Source organism: Patagioenas fasciata, chromosome 1 (genome assembly GCF_037038585.1).
Source record: "Patagioenas fasciata isolate bPatFas1 chromosome 1, bPatFas1.hap1, whole genome shotgun sequence".
Classification (NCBI taxonomy): Eukaryota; Metazoa; Chordata; class Aves; order Columbiformes; family Columbidae; genus Patagioenas; species Patagioenas fasciata.
The window spans coordinates 90362380-90374680 of NC_092520.1; positions in this window are offsets into that span (position 1 = coordinate 90362380).

The window sequence follows — 12301 nt, forward strand, 5'->3', positions numbered from 1 at the left end:
AGATTGAAATGCCTATGTCACACTACTGTCTTGTGCTTCATAGGAGAGTCCAAATACGAAATGCATCTGTCTATTTACATACCTTATTATTGTATGTTGGACTACTCACTTTTCACCTGATTCAGTGAACTGAACTGGCTGACATGAGTTAGGAAGAGGCCGGCTGCATGGCTGGGAACAGGGGATGAAAGGCCTGTACATCTCTTTCATGACAATGAGGTACTAGACCTGCTCATCCTATCTGATCGAAAGGCCACGTAATTTCTCACAGTACAAAATCAAATGAATTTGCAGGATCAGCTTCCTAAACCAATCAATCAGGCTGTGTAAGTGTGTATCTGTGCATTCCTTATGCAACTGGAGGGACCTTGAATAGCCCCAAATTAAGTCATTAAATTGACAGCTGAGGTAAGAAAATCTGGCCAGTTTGGACTTCTCTCACCTTGCAGCATTGCTAGAAGAAGCACTGCCTTAATCAGACAGACAGAACACTTAAAAAGTGACAGCATATTGAACTAACTCACAGGTTTATTGTAATGAGGCTGCAACTCATGTTTACCTAGCAAACAGATGTGTCAGTTAAAGAAATCTACACTTTCTACCAGTTTCTTGTCCCTGGAGAAGAGCTGGCAGAGGAAGAACATGTCCCATGGACTGCAGCCATTGTCACTCTGTCAGTTTATACAAAATGCCCAATTTTCACCAGAGTGGGAAAAGGCTAGGTTTTCTTCTGTTCTCTCTATTATGAGAGTTAACATTCAGAAGCAGAGAGAATTGCCTGAATTCACGCAAAAGTCACTGAGCTTGTGGCTTAGCAGGCTGAAGTGGCATAAAAATTAATGTAGGACTGTACAGTGCACAATCACCGCACAGAGTAGTTTGCTTGTGACTGCACAGGTATCCACAACTAACAGCTTACATATGGTGTATGGCTTTTGTCAGGTCCTCTAAAGCTTAGCATAATATTGTTCTTTCCGCCTTACTGAAGGAGACAGTGCAACTCTCACAGATTTGAGATAAGGGCCATATTCTGGTTATTAATTTTCCAAGCTCCAGTCCCAAAACTCTCACAGTCTGCAAGAAAGAACTTTGACCCCAGTCACCTCTGGCTCAAGTCTAAGCCTTGTGGGCTTACCACTCCCCTGAAAACAATCTGCACAACCACCTTCCTTTGTCCATTTATTTGAGAAAGGATAATCCCAGCCTACTATGCGATCTCCCAGGTTTTGCTCTGGTGTTTTGAATTAACTAATTTTCAAATCAAAATCATCATAAATGGGGTTTTCAGTTGATTAAATTTTACAATGCTAAAAAACAAATAAAAAAACCACAAACACACAACACAGTTTCCTTGGATTATTTTGGAAAACATACTGAAGTCACTGTTGGGATAAAGGCATGATCACCATGACATATCTGAGGTATAGGTTATACGCCAAAAGGAGCCAACACTGTTATTTGGAGTAAACAAACCAGTTAGATAATGCAAGAACTGCCTTTCAGCTGAACCTAAAAGCATCCTTATCTCTGACATGTTGTTCTGAAGCACCAGGCCTAATTAAGCTAAATTTATTTCTGGTTTATGTTTGAGGATGGATTGGCTTCAATGTATGGGAATTCCCGACCCATCCCTGCTTCACCTGAGGTCTTTTCCCCACAGAGGAACATTTTAATATCTTTGTTTTGTATGGACTCACCAGGGCGTAGGACAACCATTTGATCAACTTAAGCCAACATCAGGAGTGGAAAAAGCAGTCCCATCCTTCTTTGTACAGGTACATTCATGTCACCACATGATGAAAATGGTTTGGATTAAAATTAACTTTTTTTAATCATTATTTGGTGGTTTAATTTGTTATTGAACAGAAGAAAAAGTGGCCCCAACTCTAGGTTGCACATGTAAAAGAAATAAACCTAGGATCAATCAGATTTAAACAAAACCTGATTTGAACAGATGGCAATCACTGTGAAATACATCCCATTTTTTATTTCCTTACAGAAGTATTTGCGTATGTGAAAATAGCAGACGTGAGATTAGAGATAAACCTGCATAGTTAGACACATGAGGCTGAAGGCCATTTTCTAGTCCTAAGCAAAATATATTTGAGTCACTAAAATAAACTTTCCAGGGCACTGCATATAAATAATCACAATTAGAATATGATCTAAAATGCTATGGTTGGATTTGTCCAAGATGCAAAGGACAGAACACTATTGGGGAGTTATGCAGAGACCCACTGAAGAGTTTACCCTCTCCAGCAGGTTTGCACGGATTGTGGCTTGTGCTGAATCTAGTATATACCTTTTAGAAAGTCTCATCCATCACGGTTGTCAATCTGGTACCTTTCACAATCAATAAATTCCTCTTAAAGAAAGGGACTATTACTGTCATAACGTACCATTTCTGTACATGATCGTTACCATTATCCTGCTTCCTATAGCAAAATCCAGAATTAACAACATAATGTGATACTGTGTGAAATGATCCTGTGTACACATTCATTAATAATCAGAAAGAAACACTTCACAGTAGATGGCTGAAAATCAAGGAACTTTTTTTCTTCTGGCAGGCAATAGATAGGAAAAACTTAACCGAGCCAATGCAAAAATGTCAAGCCGTTGTTATCAGAATAGTAAAAATGTTATGGAAACATGGGGTTTTATTGATTTATGATGAGGAATGGGATTTTTCTTACTTCTTGTTGTTGTTATTGCTTTGGAAATTAGCATCAGGAAAGAGACTCAACATTAGTCCATGAATCTCCCCTTCTTCATCTGCTATGATTTTTTTCCTTTTTTATTTGTCACAACTTATAGAAAGTCCTCCAGCAGCACTTGGAAAATTCATTGCCTGAAACTGTCAAAGTTCACAGCTGTCAGTAAATGCTCAGAGAAGACTTGGGTTTGGCTTTAATCTACATGCCAATCAGTTTTCTTGGCCTCAGCACAGAATTTAATTGGATTCACTCTCAGGACAAGACGACTTTTCCATTCACAGCTCTGAAAATTCCTTGATCCATGATTTTACACAAAATTTTAGAAACATGGTTTTGTATTCGTATATACTTGTCTTTGTGAAGTGTTGAAGTAAGTTACCAATATTTACGCCAATCAAACTTCAAAACTCTGATGGAAACTTGTTACTATTTTTAAGGGTCTAAAAGTAATAACACAAATGTTCATAAGTCAGTAACTATTGATATTATGGTTTCACAGCAGCAAAATTCAGATTAGATATTCTCAACTCACTGTTTTGATCAAGCTTCCCACAAGCAAATTTCAACATGTTAAAAAAAACCAGTCTCCTGTACTTCTCTTCATCCACAGCCCAACACACCTTCCACAGGGTGGATTTACACAGAAGAGCACACTTTGCCCACAGTCCAGCTCCCAAATAGCCATTGTAGCCCAGTATCAACCTTAAATTTAAAATAATCCTTGTGGGAGTTCATTATCTAATGCTTTATGCCATTCTAACATGTTTGAGTGGAGTTGGTTTGGTTTGGTTTGGTTTGGTTTTTAGTCAAGCACTGTCCATAAGCAGAACTAAGCTTGTCTCTGTCTCAGTTCTATGTCATGCAAGAGTGTGAATTTGGAAAAACATTGTAAATCTGATAAAATTGCAAATTCTGTGAAATCCTGACACCTCAGACTCTGTGAGATTTTTTCCATTGTCCTTGGTAGACCTCAGGTTTCACTAGCTGTAACTGTGGAGTGGAAGAAGCACTTATTGGTTAAATAAAACTTTTGCTTCTCTGGTTTGTGACGACTTATTGAGACTACAAAGGAAGGAGAAAGGGACATTATGTGGGAGGCAACATCAGCTAATCACCAACACACAGGATGAGAGCTCAGAATTAGCACTACTGCTTTCATTGCTGATCCTCTGGATGAACTTCAACAAAGTGTATTTCATCTCTGAAACCAAGTTTCTTAGTCCATAACATGGACATACACCTTTTCAGGATGCTTTAAGATCTCTGTCTTCAAGTAGATATAACCTCATTCTTGCAACAAATCTTGTTTTCAGTGCCTAGTTGCCTCCTACCACTGTTCAAGTTTCTACACTGATGACAAAAAACATGCATTCCTCTTTCCAAATTTGACATTAACTCTGGAGAGCTCTATTTGCTCAGTCACAGTATGAAGTTGGAAAGCGGAGAAAGGCCAGGTTATGACCAATGCTTTGTTTCATACCTTTCAAGCACCAGCTCTAGAGAAGTTTTGCAATACCAAATACTGAATAATATTGCATATTTTGCAATAGTGACCATTCCAGAAAGCCAAAAGCACATAAGCTCCCCTTCCTCTGGCCCTTATTTGAGCATATAAAATATCTAGCTCTTTCAAGATCTCTAGCTCAAAGTGTAACATCTGTTTTCCAGGTTGTCTGGAATTCTGCTTTCTTGAGAGTTCTACGTAAAGCCATTGCAATTACTATGTTAAAAGATTACCTTGTGTACAGTGATTAGATCATGCTCATTTTGGGTGTTCAGGATGACCATAATAATAGGGATTTGCCTAATTTGTCAGTTCTGTGTTTAAAATGTCACCACTTCTGGCTGTTTGGCAACAGTGTAATTAAATACCAAACTTTATAGCAAAGTTGCACTGAGTGTGCAAAACCTTGACAAAAGTGATTAATTTGTGAGGATGTTCGTTAAAACAGAGATCTCCTGAAGTTTTCATGAAATAAAATAAAAAAGTCATTATTCAAAACTATCTGTCTCATTGAGAAAATACAGTAGGTTTATACTGATGTGTTAATTTTATCAACTTTGTTTGATCTTAAATTAGTTAGAGAATATTGTATTTACCTATGGCTGGATTTCTCCAGTATGTTGGGAATAGTCCAATGAACTTGGCAAAAAAATGAGCTTTTGGCAAAGAAGCATCGCATCTGCATTTGTAGACCTTATGGGAAAAAGTTGTGTCATCAGGGCAATGTAATATGACACGTTTAAATGTTTCATTAGTACTAATAGGAACATATGCAGGGAAAAGGTTCTATTTTTCAGTTTAGGCTTTTACAATCTTATTTTTTGATTTCTTTTTGTTTTCAAAGACATCCACATTGCTTCAAATCCATTTATAATGTGTCTCAAATCCCCTGCGCAGTGACTTAGTACACCAACAGAGGAATGTTAATAATCACACACACACAAAGTGTTTATGTATGAGACCTGACTTTGCACACATGCACCAAAAAAAAATGATACTGAATCTAGCTATTTCTTATAGATTCTGCAGAAAGTAAACATTATTTCTTAACTAATAACATACACACACTCTTACAGCATCTGTTGATGAATTTTTGGTTTGGATATGTACCCTGATGATAATAATATCTGCTCCAAGTACAACCTTTGGTCAAAATAAGGTATTCTGTTCAAGGCACTCTACTGAAAGAGAAATGCATCCCCTGTCCACAGCAGAATCAGAATAGTTATTCTCGTCAGTTGTCTTCAAGATGCTAGAAATTCCTGTCAGCTCTTCTGTGTACTTTTTAGAGTTAGCAGTGAACGTAAAATAGGACTTAAAGAATAAAGTCTATGCTGACCTATGGCCATATTTGTATATAAAGGATCATGGCATTCTGGGAAACATTACATGCACCAGTTGTTAGAAAGCAAACAAAACCCTTGACCCTTTTTCTCCTGTACATGCCCGTTTAGAGAAGGAACTACTGTCTTCTTTTGCTGGAATTGCATTTTGACTGCAGCTCTCTCATCATAATTTTCATATAGATGCAGTAGATTCTTGTGATCTTACAGGTCCTCCTATGTTCTCTGTCCATTTCTACCTGCTGCTCCTATATCCTTGAGAACCCACTGTATGCACGCAGATACATGAGCACACACTGTAATGCATGAAAACTACTGAGCACATTACAATCCTGTAAATACCTAATTACACAACATTACATTAAAAAAGAAGAAATAAACAAACAAACCAACAACAACACATTTCTAACTTAGCCATTTTTTAGTAGAATGTTAACATTCCACCAATAGGTATAGCCTATTAACAAATGTTTTTGTTTTCCCTGCATTTCTAACTTTTTCTTTCTGGAATGGAACATTGTTGTACAGAGGCAAAAAGCAACATTCATGGAGTGGATTAAAATTCAAATAAGGGAACATAGGATATAAAAGAGCTTTTTAATTTAGAAGTCTCCAGTGGTTGTAACCAGGTTCATTGCCAAGATGTCCCATGTGTAGACCACATGAGCAAGGAGAAACACAAGGGAGATGGGGCAGTATCACATTCATTTTATGCAGATGGTCTCATTCCTGGTGCCTATTGAGATATTAAAAATAAGCATTATATACAAAGCTTTAAATACAGTTAAAATTGTGAATGTGTCTACTGCAACATATTAAAATAAGAAAGGTAAAAGGAAATTAGGACCTAAGTGAAACAATAAAGCCATTTGAGTAGGAAAAAGAATGGGAAATCTTCATAATGAGTTACAAGATCATTGTACAAAAATCTATGATCTTTCTCAAATGTTCTTGTCAAACGGATTTCCAGTTCCTTTTCTCTCTTCCTCCTCTCCCTTTGCAGAAATCTTTACAAGGAATTATTGCTCTTCAGGGAAGAGTTTTCAAGAGTTTTCAGAGGTTAAATGACAAACAGTAAGTCATTTTCAGCCAAAGTACAATCAGATAGGAACACTGGGATACTCAATTACTTTCAAGAATCTTTATTAGCCATCAACTGCCCAGGTCAACTATGGAACAGGGAAATTGCTTCAAAGTATGACAGTTTTTGGCCAAAAAAACACAATGTAACTGTCAAAGAGTCAAACCAGCCACAGATTTATCAATATATTGGACACTCAGAAGGTCTTTTGAAAGGCATGGGAATTCTTTAAAGCAAGTCACACACTCCCAGCATATGGTGCCCGGCTTAAGTCTGCAGTACAACTTATATTTCAAAAAGTCTGCCACTGAATTTCCATTATACAGAGCATTAAAGAGTGAAACCTGAATTTGTGAGAAGAAAATTCAGTTCTGAGATTGCCTGATGTTACAGAGATACATGAAATGGATCAAGCTCTCCATACTGGAGCAATGCAAATGAGGCTACATATTATTCTCTTCAGGACTTTCAGAGATAAACAAGTAGTCCCGCACTTTATAAATATTTATCTCATAGTTTAGATTATATGAACTAAACCCCCCTTTTCTCAACAGTCTCTGCAATTTAAATCAAGGGACATTCCAGAAACTGCCTGTGCTCAATGGATAACATCAAGTACATACCTAGAAAACAGTTCCTGCGGCGATTAGGAATGACGCACACCAGGACGCAGACAGAAATTCATGCAGAGGCAGAGATCTTGTTCAGGAATGAGTGCAGAGCCTGGCCAAGCAGAGAGCTGACCTAGGCCTAGGCTTAGGCTGCTTTCTTTATTCACCATTGACAATTTATAGGATTTACAGATACGGGCATGCACTAAGATGTTTACAAAAAGGTACTTTTGCACTGATTGTTATTAAGAGCACACTAAACTCATGTGATGTTTGTCTCACTTGTTTTTCCACTCATTCACAGACCAGGCCCAAGGACATTCACACATCCCAGACACTTGGGGGTGGTTATCCGGCCCGAGATACCATTCTCACGAGTCTGGGCTATAACTTTTTACAATTATGAAAAAGATACTTCAAAGTAATCTGTCCAAGGCCTTTTATATATTATTATGCTAGTATTATGTCTTCGACCGTCCAGATGGTCATGTTAGTATTGATCTTCCTTTATCATCCAGGTGGCTGGAACCACACATCTTGTTTTCCCACATTTTACTTTCCAACAGTTCCCACTTGTGGACCCAGCCAAACAGAAAATAAGGCCACACATATAGTGCCAGGGAGAAAGCAGAGCCAAGCTGGGTGTGATTGGTTGCAGTATCTCATAGACTCAAGGATGTAGGTCTGCTCTGTAAACACCAGGCTGCGGCTAGAGTTTGCATCCCTCTTTGTCCTTGAACTCGCAAAAGATGGCCATTCTGGAGAATTGGCTCATTTTTTCCAAAGTGTTAATAACTGTCATTTGCACAAGTGGCTGGGTTTTTGTGAGCAAACAAAGAATGCTACAGCACCTTCCATTCAGCTGGTAGCTGGTGGAAGACCACAGAGCTAGTAGCTTAACATTGTCTCACTGATGTTAATGTATTACATTGGAAGGGACATAAACACCAGAGAATAGTTTATCGAGTGTATTATGTTTCAGAATAAGTTAGATTTTGACCATGAAAACATATCTTGAGGATGGAGCTAACTGGCCTGCATAGGCCAACAATCAACAGTCCTTCAAGGTACTAAATTCGGAAAAAACACTGATCCAAAGTAACTAAACTTGATATTGGTGGGTATTACTAATGGTGAAAGTTCACCAGACTATCACAATGAATAAAAGGCTTAGATTCACTGAAATACCTAAATATAGGTCTCTCTCTAAGCATTCAAATAAACCTTAGCTAAAAAAATCTACACAGGCAAGGATTACTTTTAATGCAGTTTTGATATTACCTATATCAAGCCATTGTTACTTCAGATTCCACCATAGTTTAAAATCATAGAATAATTGAGGCTGAAATGGATGTCTGAATGTTTTCTAGTCCAGCCTCCTGCTCCAGGGAAGGAAAACATCATCATTACATCAGGCTGCTTAGAGCCTTGTCCATTTAAGTTCTGAAGATCCTCAGCGATGGCGATTCCACAGCCCCTCAGGGAAATCCATTCCAGCACTCAAATCCTTTCATTAAAGAAAGAAAATAGTTGCGGCAGATATTTGTTTTGATTATGTGAACCAACAGGAGAGCATATCTATTTTCAAAAAAGACATTCCAAATTATATTTATTGATTTAGCCTGTTTTTAGGCTTAAGGCCACAATATTTAATTGCCCACCTCTTCACATTTTATACTATGGGTATGCATGTAGTATGCATCATGCACAATATAACCAAGGAAAAAAAGTCAGTCTATAATATCTCTGCCTACTGTGGCTGGGCAATAGACTTCAGCTCTGGGATGAAAATAAATATGTTCAAAATTACCAGTGGAGTGTTGCTATTACCACAGGGCTTCCCTCATAGTTATGCTCACAAACTAAGCCTGGAGCTCAGCTCATAAGGTACTGGAGGTTTTTACCCCTCCATTTCAATAGCATGAACAAGGTTCTTGCTGCTTCGCTAGTCACCCAGCAATGCACAAAACCTGAATGACTGTTCATTCTTGCTGTCCACTCACACAGAGGTCCCTATGTGATTTCAGATGGATCTGTAGTGAGAGCTGTCATTTCTGTGTTGTCAATAAATGAACCTTCTCATCTTTCCTTAATATATCATTTCTCTTTCCAAAAGAGAAATCCTCCCACATGCAGTCAGTAATTATCTCCATGCCCTTTCCAGGAGGTGAGTGGGCTGAGGACCTCCTTTCTACTTCTGTTTCTTCTGTGCTGGGCTTTGCCTTGCAGGAACATCAGCTGGCTGTTTTTCCCATCTTTCAGAGGGCCACCACATAGACTTCTTCATGGCTTCTCTTCACACTGAGGGCTGCCAGAAAGCTGGGTTTCTGTTCTGTCCTCCTTTCCTCAGGGTTCATGAAATACAAAAGAGGAAGGCTGACAAAGACATCTGGCAAGGATCTGACTACCTCACTGTTGCTCAGAACAACATTGACTCAAGATTGCATAAAGTACATTTAAAGCAGTATCTTATTCAATTCAGATGGACTTAAGATTCAATGCAAACATTTAACACAGTTCGAATTACCGGACTCCTGCCTACATCATTCATTCATCTGAATCAAAATAAATCTGATGGACTGTAATAAAACACTTGGCAGCACATTTGTGTTGCAACAACTCACTGTTTGGTTCCATTGATACTCTTTAAGTGAAAACTGATATTCTTCCAATGGATGCTTCCAGCAGGCACAATTAATTCATATTCCCCAAGATTTAAGATAAAAAATAAAAAAAAAAAATTTAAAAAAAGCTCAATACAATAGCAAGTCTGAAAAGTTTATTTTCACTTAGATTCAAGTGAAATTAAAACGTATCTTCCTCTGATTTCAGTATGTTGTACTTTCAGTTTCTCAATAATTGGGTTTCAGATCAAATCCTAAGGAAGGAGAACACATATAAAAAAAGATGTGTATGTGTTTTTGAGGGACAGAGAAGGAGAGGGGTATTCCTTACATGAAAGAAAGCACATCATAAAAAAGCTAGCACACATTCAGTACAAAATTAGGCTGACGTACAAATCCTACTCTTTGCTATCGTTCCAGGCAGGAATTTTGATTTCTGCTTCTCTTTTGCGGTTCTTAATGGCTTCAGTCTTCATACTAAAAGTCTTGAGCTAGTCACAACATGTTGAGTAGGCCAGTCTCAGGAAAACATATAGATTTGAATATCTGGGAACTTTCTTTGGCATAAATACATAAGCACTTCAGATGACCTTAAAAGACTGGACTCAGTGGCACTCATTGTAAATTCAATTTCCTAAAATTTTCTTCAGGTCTTCAGTTGACAGCTAAGGAGTTCAACACTTTTTGTTGGTTTACTAAACACTGCAAAATAACTGTAATGCAGATGCTGAAACTCATGGATACATAAATTCTCATTTCACCCTCTTTTCTGAATAAAAATCTCAATTAGAAGTTAACTAGCTGGAGGATGGTCAGTGCCACTTTAAAAACTTCTGTTGGAAATCCACGGGCAAGATAGTACATGTCACAGGATGTATTAACTTTGGGTCAAAGTCTGTGCTATGAAACTACTTGATGGGGTACTGTGGAGAACATGAATGCCAGACAAGAAACACTGCTGGACATTCTGCCCTGGTATAAAAAGATCAGAAAAGCAGAAACAGGTAACACTTAAAGAGTTTCAGTCAATGTTTTGATGTCCAAGTGGAGACCTGTTGGAGTGAGTCCAGAAGAGGCCACAAAGATGAACAGAGGGCTGGAGCATCTCTCCTAGGAAGACAGGATGAGAGAGTTGGGGTTTTTCAGCCTGGAGAAGAGAAGGCTCCAGGGAAACCTCAGAACAGCCTTCCAGTACCTAAAGGGGGCTTACAAGAAAGCTGGAGACAGGCTTTCTACAAGGGGATGTAGTGATAGGACAAGGGGTAATGGCTATAAACTGAAAGAGGGTAGATTTAGATTTGATATAAGGAAGAAATTCTTCACGATGAGGGTGGTGAGGCACTACAACAGGTTGCCCAGAGAACCTGTGGATGCCCCATCCCTGGAAGTGTTCAAGGCCTGGTTGGATGAGGCTTTGAGCAACATGGTCTAGTGGAAGCTGTCCCTGCACACGGTATGGGATTTGGAACTAGCTGATCCAAACCATTCAATGGTTCTATGATTCTATGAAACTTCAGCATCCCCAGCTGGGAAGTACCAGGAATAAGTAAATTCTGCCTTAGATAAGATTACTTTTGATGTAAGTGAACACAATGTATCTATCCCTTCTAGAACAAGTGGAGTAGGTTTCTACACAGAAAGTGCTTCAGCAATACCCTTTTCTTCATACAGAGTTTCTGTAAGGAAAAATACACCCTGTTTTCCTTTATCAAAGTTTACTATTGTCTTTAAAATGGATTTTAAAGTTGTTTTATACAAGCAAGATCATTAAAGAGCAGACACCATTCCTGACATTTCCACTGAAGCATGCTTCAGAACAGAGAAGGGATCATTACGGGGTTTTTCTACATGACAAAAAAAAAAAAAAAAAAAAAACCAAAAAAAAAAAAAACCACAAAAAACCTATGGAAAACAAAAAGACTCTCTTGGTTATGCAAGACTCTTCTCTTTGATTCTTGGCCAGCTCTGGATCATAATCCCTATTATTTCAAAATATTACACTGGAAACTTTTCTGGAATCTTACTAAATAAATAGCTGCACTGATGGACTGCAACTTCCCTGCTTCTGAGTATAACATTCTCCATCATACTGGAGACTAGATTTCATCAGAGTATTCATCAATATTCATGAAAAGCCTGAAAGGGAAAAAAATATTATTGTAAACACCCAAAAAATAGCTATAAGTAGGAGGATTCTGTATTTCATAATCAGTACAATGAAATTTTCCACGCAGACTTTTCAAATCCTGAATGGTCTTTCCTTCTGATTTCTGTTCAGAAACTCAATATACAGTATCTTGGTAGTGAAACACAAAAACTCAAGACTCAGGCTCATGTTTCAGTTCTGCGAAATTCTCTCTCCTGTGTGTTCATTAAGTATCTGTTGTGTGTTCTGCACTGGTATGGGACTAAAAGCAAAAA